The sequence below is a fragment of the Vicia villosa genome, linkage group LG3 (genome assembly GCF_029867415.1).
Source record: "Vicia villosa cultivar HV-30 ecotype Madison, WI linkage group LG3, Vvil1.0, whole genome shotgun sequence".
Lineage (NCBI taxonomy): Eukaryota > Viridiplantae > Streptophyta > Magnoliopsida > Fabales > Fabaceae > Vicia > Vicia villosa.
Window position 1 is genome coordinate 88,409,787 of NC_081182.1, and position 7,371 is coordinate 88,417,157.

At 35.1% G+C, this 7,371-nt stretch overlaps 1 long non-coding RNA gene across 1 annotated transcript; it reads right to left on the bottom strand.

Moving 5' to 3' along the window:
* Nucleotides 1-3,481: 3,481 nt before the first annotated feature.
* LOC131656295 (uncharacterized) lies at nucleotides 3,482-5,726 on the bottom strand. Its single transcript, XR_009300053.1, has 4 exons — nucleotides 5,374-5,726; nucleotides 4,070-4,160; nucleotides 3,839-3,915; nucleotides 3,482-3,627 (listed from the first exon to the last, which is right to left on the bottom strand). It is a non-coding gene; the product is annotated as an uncharacterized LOC131656295 (long non-coding RNA).
* Nucleotides 5,727-7,371: the final 1,645 nt, after the last annotated feature.

The following is a 7,371-nucleotide window of genomic DNA, read 5'->3' on the forward strand; positions in this document are numbered from 1 at the left end:
ATTGTTTACTTCAATAAAATAAGCCTAAAAAACTGCCATTTGACATCTAAAAAAGAAGGTTGTTAGTTACTTAGAGAAAACTTAGAATTAGTTTTTTTAAAAAGAAAAAAAAAAGAAAGTGGACTTTTTTTTCAAGGCTTAATAATCTCAGTTTATTACTTTTCACTTAATCACTATCTTATATAATTTATATCTAAAAATCACCATCTAGATATGAGAAATTAGATATGAGAAATTATCATCTGACTTTCTAAATAACCTAAGTGATTTTAACAGTCCCACTTCTAGTTATTGTATCAAAACACAACCCAATTTAGAATATTACACTTCAAATACAAAACTCAAACTCTTTTGCTTAAAAGTTTTAAGAGTGAGAGTAATAACTTGACAAACTATTAAGTAACAATCAATCTACCACATGGTATAAAAAGATACATGAGTGACATACAAACTGCACAAGAGACTTTCAAAATCTAAGGCTTATGTTTCCCCTAATTTGACAATTGTTGAAAGTTTTCATTACATTAGGTTAGGTCTTTTCTTTAATTACACGTCTGCAGTCCATGGGTTTTGAAATCTGCATCAAGATATTTCTTTATCCACAAGTTGAGTGATGCACCAATTGTGGATATAAATCTCCTTAAATCTTGGAACAAAAATACTAAGTTACTTAAATTGTCTTATCATCCAATTTTGTCAACTTGTATATAGTTGGAGATGTAAAACACTACAACACGGAAGGGCTTTAAAAGCGCTTTTTTTGGCCTTTAACAGCGCTTTAAAGCGCTGCCAAAGCCAGCGCTGGCGTAGGCTACGAAAGCGCTTTTAAAAGCGCTCTGGTAGACCCCCTATAAGAGCGCTTTTTCCAGAAAAAGCGCTCTGGTAGACCCCCCTACAAGAGCGCTTTTTCTGGAAAAAGCGCTCTGGTAGACCCCCTATATGAGCGCTTTTTCTGGAAAAAGCGCTCTGGTAGCCCCCCCTACTAGAGCACTTTTCCAGAAGCGCTTTGGTAGGTTGATTTTTTTTTTTCTTTTTATTTGATCTTTGGCAGCGCTTTTTGTAAAAAAGCGCTTTAGTAGGGGGACCTTTAAGAGCGCTTTTTAAAAGCGCTGTCGTTGCTAAATGAGATATTTTAAAGTGCAGCCTATAATTTCAGTCTCCCAGATCGACCTGTAATATTTTCGACCTGTAATATGTTTTCAACCTGTAATATTTTCGACCTGTAATATATTTTCGACGATATTATTTCAGCCATCAGTAAGACAATATATATACTATTATAATACCATTATAATATCCAAAATTATATATATATATATATATATATATATATATATATATACATCATTACAACATCAATAATATTATAGTTCAAATCGACACAAATCCTACATGAAAAATTGCTTAATATAAAATTGACACAAATCTTCTTTGATTTCTTCCAACTTAAGCTTCGGGTACGCAGCAGCACGGAATTCGTCAAGGTACTACAAAACAAAAACATAATATGAATGATATATTTAGTTAAATGTAATAAATTATATGAAATTATCTTAAGTTATAAATTCATACCGTGAGCGGAATCTCTAATTGATTCGCCTGAAGGATTTCTTTCATATACCTCAAAACAAAGTATCCGCAATCGTAACTGTTTCGCTGATGCGGACACTACATAGAAAAACAAATAAGATTCTATAGTTGTCTTGTTTTATCAAGTAGCATAAATATTATAAGCAAAATTGTGAAAAATAATGTACCTGCACTTGGATCTATGTAATGTTGTTTGATTTAGTCCGGGATACCTGTGCGTCCCGTTGACTTCGGAACACTTGTATTGATCTAATTAACAAATATATAAAAGCATATGTTTAGATCAATCTCACAAATAAGTAAATATATATATATATATATACACGAATATATATTTAGAACGATCTCACTTACAAATCAACGATGTCCTTCATAGCCGGATAATTGGTCCATTCACCATTTACCGAATTCAGATAATACACGACTTCTCTTATAGGGTTGATGGCAAGCAGCAACCAGTGTGCTCTATAAATTAAAACAATAGGTTATATGAAAATTTTGCTATACACAAAAGAAACAGAGATTAGATGTACCAAGAATGAGAAACTAACCCTACTGGTCGGGTATTATACGCCCAAAGATGCAGACTTTCTGTATTGCCGGTGGACATGAATCTATCGACTAAGTACTGTCTAACTGATTCCGGTTCCGAAGCAATTGTCATTCCGCTGCAATGGGCGGAAGACACGAAACAGAATCTGTTAGACAATGCAGTCCCGCGCAACACTTTGTCATACAACAACCTTAAATAAAAACATAATAAACATTAGATTATTTTCATTGAAATGTGTAAATAAATTATATTGTGGGACTAATTAAATAATATATCGGATGAGTGAATATTACCGGATGTATGAGTGCATATTACCGACGCCTAGTTGATCATGCCTAAAAATCTCTTCCAAGTCATCAATTGTAATATGTGACTTGAATTCAATACCGAAGACACTTTCATCATGTACTTACGCTTCATACATAGCCACGGAGGTAGGTTATAAATCATAAGAATCACAGGCCATGTGCTATGCGAGATACTTTGAATACCATGCGGGTTCATTCCATCAGTAGACAATGATAACCGAAGGTTTCTTGCTTCTTTTCCAAATTCAGGATATTCAGTATCAACTTTCATCCATTGTGGTGAGTCTGCCGGATGTCGCAACTTTCCATCAATAATTCTTTCATCTGCATGCCAAGTCAAGTGTCTTGAATCGGTCTCACTACGATAAGTGCGTCTAAATCTCGGAATTATAGGAAAATACCATAAGACTTTAGCAGGAGACAACTTTTTCTTATATCGAGGGGCACCACATTTAGGACACTCATTCAACGCTGCATACTCGTTTCGAAACAAAACGCAATCGTTTGGACATGCATGTATCTTATCATAGCTCATGCCAATAGAGGACAACATCTTTTTGGCCTCATACGTTCGATTGGGAAGAACATTATCCTCTGGTAGCATATCTTTCATAAGGGCTAATAACTCTGTGAAACTTTTATCCGACCATCCGTTGTCCACCTTTAAGTTGTACAACTTTAACACCGCAGACAATCTTGTGAATTTTGTACAACCATCATACAACGGTTTCTCTGCATCGCTTACCAACCTCTCGAACTTTTTGGGACAATCCTCAAGATCTTCTTCAAGCGCTTCTGCAATCTCTTCGACTCGATCGCAATCGTATGTGTCTGTGCAATCGTCGTTTGAAGCATACTTCCTATTACAACTCGACTCAGCATTCCCGTTACTTTTCTCACCATGCATTGTCCAACATGTATAACTTCTATCAATTCCAAACCGTAGTAAATGGGATGCCAACTTAATCCCGTCAACCTTACCCCCATAACAGCAACCCAAGCAAGGACACGGCATTTGAAGCGGGTCTTTGGAGTGCGCAACCGCAAACTCAACGAATTCCCATACCCCTTTCTCGTACTCTTTCGACAATCGGTTTGAATTCATCCATGTCTTATCCATGTCTTAATTGAGCTAAACAAAAACTTCTTGGTTTCTCTATCAGGTACTAAGGAATTCTGTCAAGATAATAAATAGCTATCATCATAATAGAATACCTAATCAGAATACCCAATTTCTTAAAGAAGACATTACCTTATTTCAAGGTAATATAAGTCCACAAACCAAAAAACTGGTTGAGAGACACTAAATTGATATTAAATAGAACCATAAACAATAAACTATAAGCAGAAAATAACAAACTATAAGCAAGAAGAAAGGGATAGTAACCTGAGTTAGACTTTATGTGGGAGATGGGTAGGTTTGAATCGGCGTTGTACAAATAGAAACCAGAGACTTCAAAGTAACTGTAAAATTAAACACACACACGATGCAGTTAAATACAAATATCATAAAAGTGAAGGAACTATATGCAAACTGTAGCACAAACTACAATGATTAAGAATAGATTAATATTATTTTGACATACATTTTTATATTAGCAAAAGAATAACTAATTACCTTTAGAGAAATTCAGAAACTTCTGGAACCACACACCGTAAGCTAATTTGATGTCTCTAGTGATATTCTTTTAGAAAATCTTTAATATCCCCTGAAAAATAATCATCACCCAGATGTTATAGCAATTCTAGATACATAGTACCGCAAGGTAAATCAAAGTTTAACAACTACTTAGAAACCAGGGCAGCAACTAACGATGTCAAAACAACGTCGTGAAAACGACCATAAATCATAGTCGAGTCATACAAATGGAGAAATCAAGGTGGAGCAATTATATATCACGAGGAAACAACAATTTAGCATGTATTTTCATAACGGGGCAGCATTAATGTCTAACAAAATAAAGAGGAAAATACACTCAACTCCCTTTAGATTTAGCTAAATAACACAAACATCTTCTTTAACTTTCAAAATACAATAACCGTCCTCTATCGTGATATCGTGTTATTTAGAGAAATCGGAAGAATTAACTTATGTGAGTGATAGAGAGTTGAGCCTGTATCCAGAAGAAGAAGCAAGCAATAGAAGCATAGTGACTTTTGAGGAACATGTAATTTATTTTTATGTACCCCACCTTGCCATAATTATAAGACATAATTTCTTTTCTAATTCGTGACTTGTCGGAATTCTCAAATTCGTAACACTTATGTAAATTCTTAGTTTGGCCTCTCTCTTATGACTCTATAACTATAGCTTCATACTAATTATGATTGACAATTAAACAACACTCCTTTCATCTAAAATCTTCATTAAATATTATATCTTCAACAGTTGACATTACTAGCTTTTCATTTAGATACTACGTTAAAATAATGCTTTAAGAACACTCCTTTAAGAGTGTTCTCTTTTACATTACCATCTTCTCATTCTAGATTAATAGATTTACGATTTGAATCTTTAGATGATGGACTAATGATGGTTTAAGCTTCTATTCAAATTTAATTTTACAAAACTACTATTTTGCGAAAACAAGAGTTAATATTACACAACATATCAGTGTAATATCAGTGTCAGCCTTAGAAGTTAGAACAAAATTATCCATACAATTAGTAGAAGTTCCAACCATGAAATGAAGAAAAATATTCATACAATTATACAACATATCAGCGTCAGCCTTAGAATTTAGAACAAAAAACTACTTGGAAGACTAAATTCAGAAACTTATAATTATAACACTGCAATTCATATGGAAGACCAACCCAGAAACATTGATTACAGTTATACAATTTAGAATCGATGAAAGAAACTCATAGTTAGTGTGTATCGGAAAGCAAATAGTGAGCAACATAGTGGGAAGACTTTACCTGAACAGAAGCAGCAAGAAGATGTTGATTTTGACCAAGAAAACCCTAAAATCCCACAGAACGGCGTAGCAGCGGCGGCGGCGGCAGCGGCGGCTAGTTGGTTTGAGAGTGAGAGTGAGACGACGACGGAGGGACGGAGGAGTGGCTGAGACCACGGCGGAGGGAGTGAGAGCGAGGAAGCAGAGAGTGTGCGTGAGCGAGAGGAAGAAGAAGACGAGTACGGATGTTTTGTGTTTCTGAATGAAATAGCGTGTTTTAATTTTATGAAAATTTTAAAAAGGGCTACCAGAGCGCTTTTCAGAAGCGCTTTCATATGCCCCTTTATACCAGCGCTTTATTACTAAAAGCGCTTTTGTACCCACCCCCTATAAGAGCGCTTTCAAAAGCGCTTTCATACCCACCCCCTATAAGAGCGCTTTTACAAAGCGCTTTCATACAAACCCCCTATAAGAGCGCTTTTAGAAAGCGCTTTCATACCCACCCCCTATAAGAGCGCTTTTAGAAAGCGCTTTCATTACCCCCACCTATAAGAGCACTTTTCTAGCGTGATTTTTAATTTTGTTTTTAGCCAAACCTACCAGAGCGCTTTTGGGCAAAAGCGCTTTCGTAGCTGCGCTTCTAAAACTTAAATTTGGCGTAGTGAAACTTGTTCTAGACTAAATCTTCTTGACCTGCAAAAAATACTGAGATATATCCAAAAGATATCACAATATAAAATCAAATCAGTTAAGATTTAAAACAACATGTACTGATGTTCTGGTACAACATGTAACAACATCTGTCAGAACACCTTTCTTCAATGAACCTGAGTAATATGTTAGAACGTCTTCCATAGCATCTTTGCTATAAACCATGTTTTAGCAAAATTGTGCAAATCTTAAAACCATGGTACTAACACTTGTTTTATATTGTTTCTAATTTTTTTTACGTATCCTAATGAGTTGTTGGAATGTATGAATAACAACAAGAAATCATCACTTTGAATACTCCAAACAAGATATTGTTTGCTGGTGTCATTTAAGATAGTGGACTAGTTGACCTTTTCGCCACAAATTTTAACATAGTTGATCATGGTATGTTGAGAGTATTTTTCAAAGAGATGGCACAAGGAGACGATCGCCTTCTACTTTTCAATTTATGAGATGACAATGACACTTAACGGTGTGTTCTGTTTATCAGCTTTTGCCTTCCAGTTGAGAAGATGATACTGACACTTGGCGATGTGTTTTTTCTCCTGCATCTACCTATCCAGGGATGTATTCTTGAAAACACAACTATTACCAAATATTAAGGAGTAGATATGATGGTTGAGCTGCTCAGATCAGATCAAATGAGGCCCTTATAGAAGTTGAAAAGACTAGAGTCTTTGCGATTCAACTTCCTCAAACATGAGTCTGAAAAACACGTGGTAGTCATGAGAGTCACAGACAAAGACAAAGACAATGTGAAGGCACACAAGCACAAAGAATTCAGCATCATAACATATCTATTACTTTCTCATGAGTATTATTTTGGAATATTTTTTAGATCTAAATATGGTTTACGACTACGTGTGAGGAACTGCTGCATTGACTTAGTTCTTTATGGAGTTGAATGTTATGACGAAGCAGTTAGAAAAATGTAAGTTATTACTTCGAGTAACATTCATGTAATTATTAATTACCAATAAAAATAGTTTATTCAATGTTGTTTGCTGGTTAGTATACGTAGATGCATGCATGAATCTAACACCATTTTTCAAGTATTGGTTGGCGCAAGTAAAAATTAGGGGTGCACAGGGAATAAGACATATGCCTTTGTTTTTATTCAAACCAAAGAATATCCTACCACAAAGCCATATTGAGAGCGCATGTATCAACTACTAGCGCGAGATAAGTTGCTTAAGAACTACGACCTTCATTGAGACATATGCCAGTTTGATGACATTTTCCTCTATTTTGATTGAATCTAATGTATATTGCATAAGGTCAAATTCCATCCTAACAAATTCATGCACCA